At 38.6% G+C, this 16,626-nt stretch overlaps 1 non-coding gene across 1 annotated transcript; it reads right to left on the bottom strand.

Moving 5' to 3' along the window:
- Positions 1-12,118: 12,118 nt before the first annotated feature.
- On the bottom strand, positions 12,119-12,190 carry trnaw-cca (transfer RNA tryptophan (anticodon CCA)). The gene has a single exon. It is a non-coding gene; the product is annotated as a tRNA-Trp (tRNA).
- Between the last annotated feature and the right edge of the window lie 4,436 nt (positions 12,191-16,626).

Raw genomic sequence — 16,626 nt, 5'->3', positions numbered from 1 at the left:
TGGCCAGTAATTCATCCTCAAAGATGTTTCCAAAGAACACCAGCGCGTGCTTCACAGAGCATCTGGCAAAGGCGATTGACCTGGACAGGGGCTGGGAAGTGGGTCTGGTCGAGCTGCACTATCCGCATACGCTAAACACGTTTGATCAAGATGAAGATTTTCTGTCCATATAGTCTAATCGCTGATGAACATGTACCTTACCTAGAGGGTACTACTGCAATATCGATCAGCTCATACATGAAATAAAACGTGCTGTGGAAAAAGTTCTGTTAAACCTCTCTATTACACTAACCTTCACATCACTGGCCATAATGAATTGTTCAATATTCTCACATTTGAGAAAATTTTGGAAGGTCCTGTTAAGAAATTCTTTTCTGTCATCAGTTTGTAGCATTTTAGGAGTACGACCCTCTTGAAATATATTTCGGAAATCACTTGTCACGACACCTCCAGACTTATAACATGTCTATATGTGAGGAGATGTAACAGAAACCATCGTTGAACTCACTGTAGTCTCTCATGTTCACCAAGTCGGCCTGCCACTGCCAGTCCATTTCAGGTACCAGCGTCCTGCTTCTCTTAAAGCTCACACGTGCTGGCTTGTGTAGAATATAAGCCAGCTGGCCGGACAACCAGTCTGATACCCGGCCGCGGCTGGCGCTCACACCCCGGGAAGTTGTGGCCCTCACCAGACTCCCCACGCTGCCGTAACTTAGTTGGCAAGACCTGGGTTCAAGCCTATACAGTGAGGCACGAACTAGGGCGGGAGCGGCAAGTGCACAAGCCCTAGAACCTGAATCCATTACAATAACAAAAGGACAGAATTAAATGGGGTTAATTTCGAAATCGCAAATATGAGATACCATAGCGCGTTTTTTTTCCACTTCCTGGCGGAAACGGGCTTCCGTAGTTTTGTGTATTCTTGATGCATCACAAGGAGGTACAGATGCAGCCATTCAAAGTGCGCGGTACAGACACGTACCGGAAGTAATTGGCTACGGCGTCGCGCATCGTGACGCATGATGATGCGGGGTACCGCGGTATGTGATTGGTTGACCGACAGGGGCACTCGTAGTCCGTTGGTCTGTCGTAGAAAGACTTACAGTACAGTAAACGTCTTTACTGTGCCCGTTGTAGATATTGAATTTTACCACTGAAGGGAAATCTTAGTAGCTGAGCATAAAAAAAATAGGAGCTCAGTCAATTCTTATGGAATGTGTTTCCTTTCTTCTTTTTTTCAGCATGGAATAAACCTGTTACTTGATTCATATGGATGCCTGGTTCTGCCGGGGATTCAAAACATTTTTTATTTTATTTTTTTAAATCGGGTATCAAAGGGAATAGGCAGTATAACCCTGTTCATGCACAAACTGTGGCATGTTACATTGATTTGGGTGTCTCCTCTTGCCAGAGAGCTCTAAATTGCATTTTGAGCGCGGTTTTTGACTTTTTTTAAAATTGCATTTTGGGCACAGACAGCACATACAATGGTTAATGAACTGCGCCAAGAAATTTAAAATAGTATTCTTTAGGTGTGAGGGTAGGAGTGGACCGCAGCAGGCTTAATCAGCAAACCAGGAAAACAAAGAACAGGACAGGTGAGACGTGTATCCAGAAAGCGAGTGATCAGAAAAAGGAAATGGTGTTACGCCCAGGTTTTCGACCCAATTGTTTTAACTTGCTAATGCATCAGACACATTTCCTGGCGTATTGTGTTTTAAATAAAATAGGAGTGTCTTTCCCTGGCATTAGCTCATCGGTATAGTGTAAGTTTTATATGTACCATATCATACAGTATATAGGTACAGAATTCAAGCTGCACCACTGTATCGCTTTGGTAAGGAGATGGACAATGACCAAAATCACGAAGACTCTCTCACACCAAATAATGAAGATGAAAAGAAACGGGAAGTCAACACGGGACATTGTACAGCAGTTGGCTTTGATGGACATCTTCGTTTCTGAAAGCACAGTGAGAAGGCATTATAAAGGGGAGAGGAGGCAAAGAGAATCTAAACCGAGGACGATTCAAAGGTAAATACATTTCTAAAAATACCTTTCTTGCATGTAAATACAACTACGCACATTATTTTTAAAACTAACTGTTGATCTCTTTTTTTTCAAGTCCTATTGTGCGAGCTATCGACAAACTGACTGATGAAAATGATGAGCTACCGGCGATGCAAGTCCAAAGACGGCTCTGGGCTGACCTCGGTGCGACCATTAGCCCGACATCGATAAGAAGAGTACGCAGGAGGCTTGGATGGAGATACAGAAAAACCAACACATGCCCCATGATAAGACTAAAAAACAAAGAGGAAAGACTCAAGCAAGCGCTCCAATGGATTGAACAGGGGGAGGCATTTCAGGATGTACTTTTTACCGACGAAACAACAGTGGCTCTGGAACAGTTTTCAACAATGGCATTTTGCAAAAAGGGGAGACATGTGGACAAGCCAAAGCCCAAACATCCACTGAAGGTTCACGTCTGGGGGGGTATATCTAGAAGAGGCCCGGGACCACTTATTTTCGAAGGAATTATGGACCGTGTATTCTTCGAGGAAGTCGTGGTCACACACCATGCCGCCCCATATATCAGGGAGCAGTTTGGATCAAGGCACCGTCTCTTTCAAGACAACGATCCGAAACACACAGCAGCAAGGGCGAGGCTTATAGCAGAAGGAGTGAACTGGGTGAAAACTCCAGCCGAATCACCAGATCTAAATCCGATAGAGATGGTTTGGCATTCGTTGAAAGACTACGTTCGGAAAACTGCTAAGCCCGTCACAAAGCAGGAACTGATCGATGCGATCTATAAATTCTGTGAGGAAGAACTGACCGAACAAAATTGTAACAATTTCATTAACAGGCTGTTTCGTGTTCTTCCTAGGATTGTTGACCAGGGCGGAGGACATTCGGGAATGTAAGTCTGAGAAAGAGTCTCACATTTGTGGACAGTCTGTCCACAAACAAAACATGTAAAAAAAATGTAAAAAAAACAATTACTTTTTGTCAATGAAAACCGGTGTGTGTGTGTCTCTCTCTGCTGGATGTCCCTCTCACTCTCTGCTGAATGAATAAAAGCATTTTATTAAAAACGCATTTGCGTTTGTCTGGTATTTACTTTGGTCCCTTTTAACTGTTTTTCCATCTACTTTATTGCTTTGAGATGCCACTTTTAAAGGTGAAATGTTAAATAAAGTTTATTATTGTTATAGAGAAACATGATCAGATTTTCCCTGGTTCAGAAAAAAAGATCTAAAGTGCTACACATAACTTTCTTAATTCGATGTATTTAAAGCAGTGAACTACTGTAGGTGTAACATAACATTCAGACGTACAATCGAGAATAGTTTTGTGGTGTTTGTTTAGATGAAACGTATAACGTAACAAAATTAAAGACGATTAAAATCTGTAATCTTTCCACTTGTACTGTATGTCATCGGAAAGTTTCTGCTTTGTGTAAGGATGGTATCAAAAAGCAATCTTAAGTGGTGAGAAAGCTGTGCTCAATGTATTTAAGGGACTTAAAAGTAAAAGGAGATGCTTCATATTGCTTGACTAATTTTAAAAACTAAGTTTTAAATGCAGACGCTCCCTCGGTGCCGCGCCGGGTGTAAATATCAAAATATACATTCGCCCCAGGCAGAGGCCGAAGAGTGCCCGGCTGGGGTGCGTGGGGAAGAGCATTACAGGAATGAAAGGCGGGGTATAGGAAGGCGTTCAGTCTGGGCAGGTATAGATTACACTTTTCTAAAACGTACTTGAAAAATAAAAATGATTACAATCTAATCCTTCCACGTTTGATCCCAAAATCCCAAGAGATATAAATCTAAATGGGTAGAAAGTTATGCTGAAAGTTTATTAAGATACTTAGAAGACAAAGATACTGTATCAATTTATGTTGCATTAGCCTGATTATGATAAAAAAAACACAATTAAACACACGTTTGCGATTTAAATCAATATAAATGTTTATATTGTAACGCATACTGTCCAGCCTCCATTTCTCTATAAAAATTTACTCTATTACACACACACACAATAGAAGCAGGAAGCAGAAGCAGGGACCGTTGTCAGAAGGCAAGAAGATGACTATTCATTGTTATCAAAAATGACTTAGAATCGATCATGTTGTGATATTTTGAAATAAAAAAAAAGTCAATTGACTGTCCATACTATCGCTATTCTATTTTTTTGAAGTAATGTTTGTTAAGAGAAAAGTCCAGCACCAGCTGGATTTGAACACACAACCCGTGAGTTGGTAATCGGGCACGTAGACCAGTAGGCTACAAGGGAAGTCACATGAAGAGAGAGGCGAAACAGCCCTACACAGCCCTGTCGCAGTACACGAATATAATCATATCGTTATTCAATTTTTTTGATACGCGATTCCATATTATATTAGCAGAAAAGCTTAAAACTACCACTTTTTCACATGCTATTTCACATGCTAGTTAAATACTTGGATGCTTAAAATCGTTAGGGAGAAATGGAATACCAGTGTGTATTTTTCCTTTAAAGTACCGATTCCTGGAATCTGACTGGCTGACACCCTTCTGAAGTGATTCCATAAAATCTGGTATACGGAAAAGAAAGCGTTGATACATACAAGTTTCTTTTAATACAGTCTTTGCTGTGCTCTTGAGGATCCTTGTGATATTTTGAGCTCTAGTTGAATGATAGGTGTCGCATTTTAAATCATTTTCGTAGTTAGAAATTATGAAACGCCCTGTTAAAAGCAAGGGAGTTTTTATGCCCGTTGAAGTAAAACAAAATGCCTGACAAAGTATGGCTTGGACAGATTCCAAGTGCTTGTACAAATGTGCTAAAGAAATTATACTTTGAGTATACAGCTTGTCCAAAATCATTCATTATTAATACTATTAGTAACATCTTCGGTAAAGGCTTTGATGCATAAATATTTCTGATAAAGGTAGGTTGTGTATTTTTGTCCAACTGAGCAATCTTGCTTTAATAAAATATACGAACATTTTAATGACTGATGATTAACATGCTGTAATACACAGTTCAAAATTAAAAGCTCAAATGCTGTACATGAGAGGTTAAGCTCCCCCCGGCGGTTTTACAAGGTGACGCGGATAGTTTCCGGCATGGCATCAAATGACGCGATTAACCGCGTGATACTGCGTGACACCGCGACACGCCTACCGGGGTATGCTGCGGAATACCCCACCCATTTTGAATGGCTGCATCTGTACTCTTCTCTTTACCGCACGTATGGAGTTTGGGTCTGATCGAGCTCGTTACTCGTCACTCACGCAATCTACTACCTAATCCAATACAGCCCTTTATTTGGCTTTAAACTCCACCTGTTACCCCTCACACTCAATGTTTCAGAAAAAGGGTTTTAATTTAAACTTTGCCCAGCAGTGTTTGAGCAGACAGAAGAAATAGAAGCGCCATTCGCGCCAGTTTAGCATAGTAACCACTAACTCCAATAATCCACTAATTATTATTATTATTATTATAAAAGCAAAAGAATCCCAGCTTCTGCATAAAAAAAAAAACTATTGATATAGTGCATCCCCAACACTGGCTGAAGACGCTGTGTGTGTCAGCGGTTATATAGGACAGGACTCGGCGAGCTGCAGGTGAAACTCATTGCTCTGCGCTCCCCGTGCGGAATGCGCGTCTCCTCCCTCCAGACTCGTCACACCGCCTTCTACAGCGGGAAAAAAAACTCCCCTTTACTGTCTTCATACATCCCTCTTAAATCCCAGGAACTGAGTCAGTACTGGGTTTCTCTGTTCGAGATTACAAGCGGAAACAATTAAAGCGCTGAAAGCAGGAAGTTATTTCTGCTCGTAGGCATAAACGTGTAAAAATACATTTTCTGATTCCTAAAACCTAATAAAATCCATGTAAGTCTCCCTTTTGTTCCCAATGCACATAACTGAATATAAACCAGTCAAGTTCAGGTACTTTTCTGATGTATATGAATACACTAGTTCTGGCGCAGCTGTTACAACAAAGATACTTACGAACTATTTTTTTCATACGAGCTCTTGCCGTTTTAAAATTGAATATTTTTTCATTTCGCTAAATCACACGAAACACCAACAACACTCATCATAAGCATCTGACCAATCACATTCCTGAATTTTAAAAGTATTTAGTATTTATTTTTAACTTGTTTTATTTTTAAAAAAAATGTATACACCTGTTTTACATATCCTTGCCATTTTTGGCATATTGTAAGTGGATTGTAACTTCAAATTGATAATTCCTGATCTTTATAACTGTGTATCATTTTTTTTTACCTTGTTTTAATATGTTTTAATTTTTTTTTGCATTTTATAGAACTTTTTTAATATATTGAGCATTTTAGCATAATTTTAAAATAGGACTATCAATGCTCCTGACTTCTAAAATCTGTATTTATTCTGACATTTTTCTCTCCAACAGCAGATGAGGAGGGATGCATTTGATTTTAAATTGGTTGATTTTAGGGGAAAATGTACATTAATTTCTTTGTACGTATCATCAGTGGGAAACTTGGCATTTTGGGATGAATTGCAATCTTTACTGCGAGACTGATATAGAAATGACGGGAGATTTAAATGACACATTTGATAAATCAGACAGGCACAGTACAACATCTAAACTGGCAGAACCCTCTAAAGTACTGAAATATTTTAGGCACATTCATAATCTACGAGATGTTTGGTGGTTACTGTGTCCTGCTACCCTTTCATATTTTTTAATGTGCATGAATCTGTCCCACTTCTTTTACTAGTTTTTAAGGAAGATTCTGAAATATCTGATTACGAGATCAAGCCAGAAAAAAAATGATGACAATTAGTAAGAAGAAAGATACAATGTATTGACAATGTAATATGCTTTAAAGGATTAAAAGGAAAATAAATACTTTATCTATGCAAACTAATTCAACTGAGCTCCTCTTAACACTATAGCCTGAAGAATTGCCAAAGCACAATGTATCACTTTGGGTGACACTAAGGGAAGAGGAACACAACACTCAAAACCACAAACCACTTATTTTCAACAGCAAAAATATGCTTGAAAATATTTGACAAAAAAAAAGAAACCTTACACGCATGGAAACCAATATTTATCTGCTAGGGTAGAATGCAGCAGAGAACAGTAGGGCAGAAGGTTAGTGTAACTCTATAGTGCATCACAGAGGCCGGTCTCTTCCCCTCATTATGCAGGCTGAGTTGTTCACAGTGAACTGTCCTCCAGCGATAGTCAGCTGCAATCACTGACATCAGACATGATGTTAATACTCTGACAGCACTTTGGCTGATTTGGTTAATGCGTTTTCCTATTAAACAGGAGATCTTGAGTTCAAATCCCAGTGGTGTCTTTCTTCCTGTCTTGTCTTATAGAATGTATCACTATGGATGATCACGTGCGGCTTGATTTTGTTAAATGCAAGTTTTCATTTTCTTTCTAGAACAACTTGCTTTTCATGAAATTCATACAGCTTGCGAAAGATGAAACACAGATCTTGCTTATCAGTGCAAAACAAATATCACAGGCCGGCAAGAATAAAGTATTTTTTTTTACAAAAAGCTTGCAAATGGAGAAAAGGGATGCACGTGAGTCTCTGGGAGCTGTTAATTGAAAGGTTAGTGGTTCGAGCCCATTTCTCATTATTCTACTTAATTGGATTTCTTAGTAAAACCTTAACCCACTTGATATTTGCAGGAAATGCAGTTTTTTTGTGTGACGAACTACAACAAGTAAACAAGTGAGTACATTAGTCATTATCACTGGGAATGACCAGTCATGGCCAACATTCAAGGGAATCGTATTCAGTCACGGACTTTGACCTTCAAATGGTTGGCGGGAGAATTCATTTATACTCTCGTTGCACCCTTAGTTAAAATATTTAAAATTACAACACAGATTTGTTGGAGAACTTGAAAAGCAAAAAAGACAGTTGGACAGCATGATTATGTTAGGACTGTACATTTGTATTTCAATACTTTTGTATATTTATCTTAATTTTAATATACATGTAACCATAAATGCTGTTCTATATATATATAAAGATTGTTGTATTTTATAATATTTTAGCAGAGGGCACAAGGGGGTCTATTATACCTTGCGAAACATCCAAGACAACTATAATAGAGGCTCATATTTTAATAAAATTTGCTTTAAAAGAAAACCAAAATTTGTATGAAATCATCCCTCAATATCGACGTTCAGTTGAAGGATTTGAAGAAGCAACAGCGATAGGTGAGTACATTGATTTTGGACCCATGTTTGCATCTGAATAATCTTTCCTCCTGGAAAGAATTAAAAACAGGTCTGTTTTGAGTCTCATGATGATTCTCTTCTGGATCTGAAAAAAAAAAACAGTGCAAATTTGTTTCCGATGTATTTTTCAATTTTATCAGATTTTTTCAGGTGAATGCAGTCGATACGTTCAAGTTTTTATATGATGACAGGACCTACACTTAGGGCTCAGTACTGATAACACTGCTGATATTGATGGAGTAGAAATAAGTGATGTATTGGCAGCTTTATCTGAGGCGAGAAGTCCTAGAACACCTACAAAAATGTTAGGATTCAGAGGAAGAAATATTTTTCTACCTCACCCAATCCTGCTGCATTAACGAGGCTGAAGTTGGCTGCTTATTCGCCAGCTTCTTATTCGCGTTTTTCGTTCCACCTTAAGTGCTGCTGCTGTGATGTTATGCCGCCTTTCGCCTGTAGATGGCTCTCTATAGTCATTTTTAAAAATACTAATCCGAGTTGATTACTGCACATATCCTCAGTAAAGGGGAATATGTAAGTAATGATTATCCAAATTGCATTTTTGTATGAAACACATTTCAGAAAATCGAAAACCAATTTTCAAAACTCACAATAACACAAACTGGCATGTTAGACAACAAGTAAATAAGACAAAGGCAAAACGTGAATTCTCAAAGTCTCAAAATCTTGCATTTTGCAAGAAATGTTATTATAGCAGTTTAAAATGGGACATTTAGAACATGGCATATGAGAATATATGGTTAACGGAGGATGAGCAAAGGGTGATGACACTTTCTGCTTATTGCTATGACCCTCCCTCCTGATTATAAAATCGTCTCATAATTCTGCCACTGAGGTGTGAGACACAGTGTAACAGACTCTCAAAATCCTGAACTTCAGGAAATGTTGCTGTACCATTTTTAAAATATGACCCTCTGAATGTGGCATGAGAGAATTTATAGGGAAAAGCTAATTGCTCTTTCTGTTGTATTGCGATGGCCCCTGTTTAGAAAAAAACATCTCAGAATTCTGACACAAAGGTGTGAGACACAATGTAACAAATTATGAAAATCATGAAGCATAAGAAAATTTACTGTACCATTTTTTTAATATGACCCTCTGAACATGGCATGTGAGGATTTATAGTCAACAAAATAGCACCCCTTCTGCTGAATTACTTTTTCCCTCCTTCCTCGTTACCAAAACATCTTAGTATTCTGACACTAAGGTAAGAGAGACAAAATCACTCATCACGAACATTTGTAATTACAAAACTTCACTGTTGCATTTCTGCGTTGTGACATTCTGAACATGGCATGTTAAAGTATATAGAAAACCTAGATCAGAACAGGTTAAATGTAATTCATAGTGATTTATATTTTTTTAATTCTTTCTAAATGAAAAAATATGTTTTTCAGTGATTATGACACTTCAGTATTACATAAAATATGCTTCAATGCCAAAATAAATAATAATGGAAAAAATACCCACAGTGGACATTCATAGTTGTGATTATAGGAATGTTATATATCAGGTGGGTAGCTGTGTCAGCATGCGTAGGCTGCATAGGAAAAAGTAAAGGATTATTCCATGCTGAAAAGAGAAGAAAGGAAACATAACGTGTTGGCCGTGGAGCCTTCTTCAGGTGTGAGAAAGACAGGGCTGTAAGCAAAGATAATTTCCTTTATCTTTGCTTACTGCAGTTTAAAGACTTTAGGAAGTTTTACGGCTAACAGCTCCACATCAACTTCCTTTTATAACTAACCTCATCAGATCCCTCAACTCCCAACTCTTCCAATTTCTCACTTCAGAGAAGGATAAAAAACTCAATCATCCTCTACAGAGAAAAACCATCAACACCCCTACCACCTCCACCAATCCTAACCTAATCCTTGTTTTTACTATACCCTCTGACCTTTCCCTTTCACCCCTTTACATCCTCAGCTAACTTATTTTAAAATTACAATAGACTGTATAGTATGTATGTTTAAAATTAAGGTAAATATGTCAAAATATCAAAATCCAACTGCACAGTGCTATCGTAACAATGCTTGTCAAGTTATCAAACAAACCTGCATTGTATTTTTAAAATATTTCAGCAGAGGATTCAACTGGAGTATAAATGAAGATTCGACGATAATTTTTTCTGGGGAGTTGCAATGTTGGGCATTATTGGACATTTCCCGGTGACCCTGACACGTGTTAAACACTCGCATTTCCTGCATATATTAAAATGGTTATGGTTTCGCTGAGAAATCCAATTGACTTAAGACAACGTTTATACTGCAGAAGAATCCCATCCCTGGGTGGACTCGAACCACCAACCTTTCAGTTAAAAGCCAAATGCGCTAACCGATTGCGCCAAGTTTTCGGTTAAAAAAAAAGCTCTCTTACCGTTTATTTTGCCAGACGGTAATATTTCTTCTGCACTGATAACCAAGAATTGAATTTCAGTTTTCGCAAGCTGTGTGAATTTAATCAAAAACAAGTTTTCCAGAAAGGAAATGAACACATGCATTTAACGAAATCAAGCCCTTTGTGATTGCCCGAAATGATACGTTCTGTACTACAAGATAAGAAGAAAGACACGGCTGGGATTTGAATCCCGGTTCTTTTGTTTAACAGAGAAGCGCTTTAACCAACTAGGCTACGGTGACAGGACAACCATCCCCTTTTACAGCCGCTTGGACACACCGCTCTGAGACATCTGCGTTCAGTAAGCGCTGAACCTGCGCTCAGAACAAATTGCCTCTTTTACATAGCAGCCCCGACACTGAGAAACGAAGAGAACTGGCTTTTATCTGGCATTTTCATGCCCAATGCGTTTGATATCTCCCAAGGGCGACAGAGTTCTTTTGCGACACTAGCTTTGATAAAAAAACGAGAAATCGTGCAAGGGAAAAATGTCTTTTTTTCATAGAGAAAACGTGCACCAGGAAATGTTGTGTTGAGAAGAAATGATTTAACATGATACGTGACCTAATTTATCGGAGCAATTGCTCAACCAGCAAGGTCTGGAGAGGTTGGAGAGTCTGGTGGATGTGATAATTATACGGTGTTGTGAAAGAAAACAGTATTTCTTTGAATTCTCAGTCAATCGGAATTTCAGTGCGAAACATAAACCCCTTGTCTGATTTAAAGAGATTATATTTTAAAACTCATAAAAAATCAGAAAACACATGTTTCTCACTTTGAAATTTTAGACGGAGCGGTGCATTACTAGTAGCGGCGCTGAGCACACTATGGGGAAATTCAGGGTATGTGAAATCCCAGCGGTTTAATAAACAACGCGTCTGATTTCGGATCATAGGATTGTAGGTTCGACTTCTACCTGGCTTGTGTAAATTTTATTCAAGCTCCTCAGTAATAGATGTATATTATGTAATGAACCGCACCTGAAAGCAAACGTTGGGTCTGTTTCCTTTGTTTTCCAGCATGAAATAGCAAATCGTTACAAAAAGCACCTGCTAATGTCCAATAGCGGTTTTTTTTTTCAAATTACATTTTCAGGCTTCAGACACTTTTTAATAAAACAAAAGTGTCCGGAAACTCATTAACTTTCAGGTTTGCTTGAACCTGTATTAAAAAAAGTTATCTGAAACTTCCGGGATTCCATTATCTGATGTAGCTGTCTCTAAAGTTGGACGTGATGTTAAGCAGATGTGAACTGTGCCTTTTCTCTTAAAAAAATACAAAGTTCTTTTTTTCCCCTTCACTCCAATGCTGGAGACTGTAAGCCTCTGTGAGCTCCACACTGCGTGTCCTGTACTGCTCTATGTACTAATCTATGTGGTGTACAGATAGAACTCAACTGCATGGTGTGAATTCCGTGTTCAGGACCAGCAGAACCTGAAAAAGTAACAGCTGACCTCGACGTGATTTGAACACGCAGCCTTCTGATCTGGAGTCAGACGCGCTACCGTTGCGCCACGAAGTCACGGCTGTCCGTGCCTTTGAATTCCCCAAAGGAGACAAATCAGCTTCACAAAAAAAAAATCTCATGTGAAGTGCACAGCTCTTCCGAAGAGAGTCTTTTCTTCCCAGACCACATTTTATTCTTCCTGCGCAGCTCTTGTGCAGGTGTTGTTCTCAATTACAGATCCAGGAACACTGATTGTTTTTTCTATTTTTTTAAATTAAGTACCCCATGGTGCAACGGTAGCACGTCTGACTCTAAATCCCCAAGTTCATTTTCAAAGTATATCGGAGTCAACTGATACTGATCAGGTTCTGCTGCTACTGAACCCGCAGTCTTCACCTTAAAGTTCAATTCCCCAAGCCTTTTGACCTTATATGTCCATCCCTTCTCGTCAAAACTCGTATTTTCACAGGGTACCCTTCAGAAATCGCAGTATAGAATGAAAAAACTCCAGTAGATCTCGGCCGCTGTTGGTGATTTTCCTTTTAAAATAAATTAATCTCTGGAAATTTTACGGAGTGTATCACTTTCACTGAGACCGAGAAGTGTTAAGCTGTACATGCGTCTTTGTGGCTCAGTTGTTAACCAAAAGGGTGGTGGTTTGAGCCCTTCCAGGGACGCTACGAGCCTTTTAACGTACACACCCTCCTCACTTCATTTCTCCACGGCCGGTCTTGTATCGCTAACAAATACAGAGCCCGTAGGAGGCAGTAAGCTCGCATATATATAGCTCACTGTGTATATAATGAAGAAGCAGAAGTTAGTTTCTCATCTGCGCGTTACAGAGCCTTACGCAACTCGTAGTGTACCAACAGCTAGGGTTTGATCCCTGCACGGGCTATTAGTTGAAAGGCCATTGTAAATGACGTAGATAGATAGATACTTTATTGATCCCGTGAGGGAAATTAATAAAGCTTATCCAGCTGGCTTTTATGTTTCACACTAAATTGCGATCTTGAAACCAAAATGAAATTGACATTTGTACTGTATGTTTTTTTTTAATTACAAAGCAAACAGAGTATTCCCTTAATTCAAAGATCAGATATTGGCCAAAACAAGACAATCAGACGTGGGCTGACTTTGGAACAGGAGCCTCTGCTTCGTCGTTTATTGAGCTTTTGATCAATGTCTGAGAGAAAAAGATTCGCTCTTTTTACTCTTTGATTAAAGTACACAAAAAGCACCTTCCTTCGAGCCGGAACCGAACTAGCGACCTAAGGATTCCCTGCTGACTCCACTACAGTCCTCCGCGCTACCAACTGAGCTATCAAAGGGTTGTCAAATGCTCCTTGGCACATACTGCCCAATGTAGTGAAATGTTCCGGGTGATTTAAATCCCAGTTCGACATCAAGTTTCCAACTCGTTTCCTTAGTCTTGTTTACCTTGAATTTAAGCCACGAACCAGGATTCTACTGTATAAACTTCCGGGGATATTACAAAATGTTTGATGGGGCATCAATCATTCCAGGCGGAAATGGACTCCTTTTTGTTTCTCGAGGGATCATATTAAACATTGCATTAGTATCGAGAGGAGGATCACCATGAAACACAAAACAAACAGTTTCATTCTGTCTTTTTTAGAAAGTAGCGTTTGTGCTACATTAATTATATTTTCGTGGAAATATAGAAGTTGTAAATGTTAAAATTTATATTTGAATCGAAATGTGGTTTTGAGTTAAATATTAGCGGGATCATGTGATTAGTTTGTTTGTCATTACAATATATATTCCCATTTTACTAGAATTTGTAACTGAAATTTACTAGTTGTGTTTTTATGATGATTAGCCATTTGTTGATTACAATATTGTATATAATGTATAATTTGAACTACATATTTTTCAGGTGTGAATAATTGTATATTTTAAGAATAAATTTCTAAAACAAATCATTGGCTTTATTTACTAGTTTCTACACCTATAAAATATTTATTTGATGTATAATAGACCTTTAACTATATATGTATATTAGTCCTCTAAATTTATCCGTATAATAGAACTCCAACCATTTATATATAATCATAGATGTCTAATTGACATATAACAATATACGTATACTAGAATTTCATTGTAGACCAGTTACGGAGCACATTTATACGTCTAAAGTATGCGTTTAATAGTCGTATATTCTACTTCTTTTGTAAACTGGGATGTGCCGATTTTAATTTAACAAAGCTAGATACACAGTTTGTTTCTCGAAAGCGTGTTATGTAAAAAAGATACTTTGCTAAGGATACAACGGGTGTATAAATGAATTCTCCTGACAGCCAGTTGAAGATAAAATTCCACACGTGAAAATGGTTTTCTTGGACATTGACAGGTACTTAATTGTTTACTTGTAGTTCCACATGAGTAAAATAGATATTTCCTGCAAATTTCAAGAGGGCTTGCGAAGAAATCCCATCAAGCTTTAGCAGAGATTATGGTTACAGCGGAACAGTCTGAAGCTCGTCCCTTAGTGGGTTTGAACCACCAGCCCTTCATTTAACAGCTGCACAGAGACACACTCCCGTTGCTTTTTGCTGTTCACACGTTTGTAGTTAAAGAATTATAAAATACTGACATTTTCCTGCCAGCCGGCAGTATTTCTTCTGCACTGACCATGAATAACCAATAACTTTATTTCATCTTTCGCAGTCTGTAATCCACAGAAAATGAAGTGAATACTTGTATTAAGCTAAATCAAGCCGACGGAGATGCACTGCCGTTGTTTTTCTCCACTTTTCGTTAAAAGGAGAAAAATCACTGACATTTTCTTGCGGTATTTCTTCTGTCCTGATTTGCAAGACTTATATTTTATATAAGTTGTATGAATTTCTTGAAGTTCAGAAACAACTTGTTCCACAAAGGAAATGAACACTTGGTTCAAAGTAAATCAAGACGTATGTATCTCTCGCTGCGTGTGCTCTTATCTGTCCATCTCTCTACTTTTCTCTCACTCTGACAGTCTGTGCAGAGTTTCTGAAGGGGATGTAACACCACTTGGCAAACAGAAAAATTATCAGAGGCAGAATAAAAAATCATTATTCTCTTCTCAGTCAGATTCACAGCTCAGAGACAATCGGACAGAAGCTCCATACTTCTTTTTATCCGTCAATCCAGAACCAGAGGACATTCAGACAATCAGTGCTGTTACATGAATAATATCAGGCAGAACAGCCTGGACTCAGGTTACATCTCCCCATTTTCTCCTTCCTCACAGCCACTTAGAGACAGAGAAGAGCTCCTGGTTCTCCTCTCTGTGAACTGGGCTCAAGACTCACTGATCTGTCAGCTGTGGACTCTGTTCCAGGTCAGAAGCAAGAAGCTTCTATTAACCCTTTCCAGGACCTCCAGCCCTTCAGTATTACTTTCTTTACTGTATGTCAGTCTCCAAACATGTTTTATAAATGTTTTATAACACACGTGAGTGTGGAATTATCTTTTTATGTAATAAACACAAGTAGTGACACTTTGGTCAGTACACTGTATATTGATTATTAGTAGCCAATGGGCCGATGGTCGTGTCTACAGTAGTGACCAGTTGACCAGTCTGTAGCTCTCAGCAGTGGGACTCAGATCACACAGAAGAAGACCTGTCTGTGTGTGATTCCACACCAGCCCAGGGAATCACCAGCTCTCATATGTCTCTCACAGGTGTCTCACAGTCTTATAAATTTACAATTAGATGAATTATTGTAACAGGTAATCAGACTACCTATGGAACTGAGAGCAGGCTGGAAATAAAACCTCCTGGCTTCTATACTCTGATGATTCGTTTAAAACATTTAAAAGCACTTATTACAGGGACTTGTGCTCGTTCTCTACTGCTCCACACGGGTACGCCTTGTAACACATTAATCTGTGAAGTAAACTATTTTTTTTCCTGTTTAATGAATTTCATTCCTTGGTTTGTCGCTCTCCTTTTACAACTGTTATGATTCGCTTCTCTTCACAGCCCGGTGTGTTCTTTTTTGGGGGGGATGTTATATCTGTAAGAAAAGCCCCCCAGGCTCCGGACAGGAGTCTCCTCCAGCGGAGACACGCTCTGCTCTGTTACAAAGAGCGCTGTGACATCACAGACACCAGCCTGAGCGCCTGGATCAGAGAGCAAGACCGTGGGAGGCGCAGGGTGCGCACGGAGGAGAGTTATTGATCACTTATCTATCGAAAACCAATTAATTCAATTAAAAAACCGTAGAATAAACAATTAGCTTCACTGATTGGTGAGTACTGATTCTTTTTCTGGTTTTGATCCTGTTCTAAATATCTAGAAAACAGTCAATAAAGACTGTATCGATCAATTACTGTAGTGCGTTTAGTGTAAAAAATGTTCAAACCGAAATTAAACAATGATTATTCTTATTATTATTTAGGTAACTGTATCCTAGAGCTAAAAAAATATATTCCAAGTTGATAAATGTATGTAAGTAACAGTTTACATGTATTTTTTCCAGTGTTTATAAATCATAAGTATG

This window comes from Lepisosteus platostomus, chromosome 5, assembly GCF_059453375.1.
Source record: "Lepisosteus platostomus isolate fLepPlt1 chromosome 5, fLepPlt1.hap1, whole genome shotgun sequence".
Classification (NCBI taxonomy): domain Eukaryota; kingdom Metazoa; phylum Chordata; class Actinopteri; order Semionotiformes; family Lepisosteidae; genus Lepisosteus; species Lepisosteus platostomus.
This window is presented reverse-complemented; position numbering and strand designations above follow the sequence as displayed.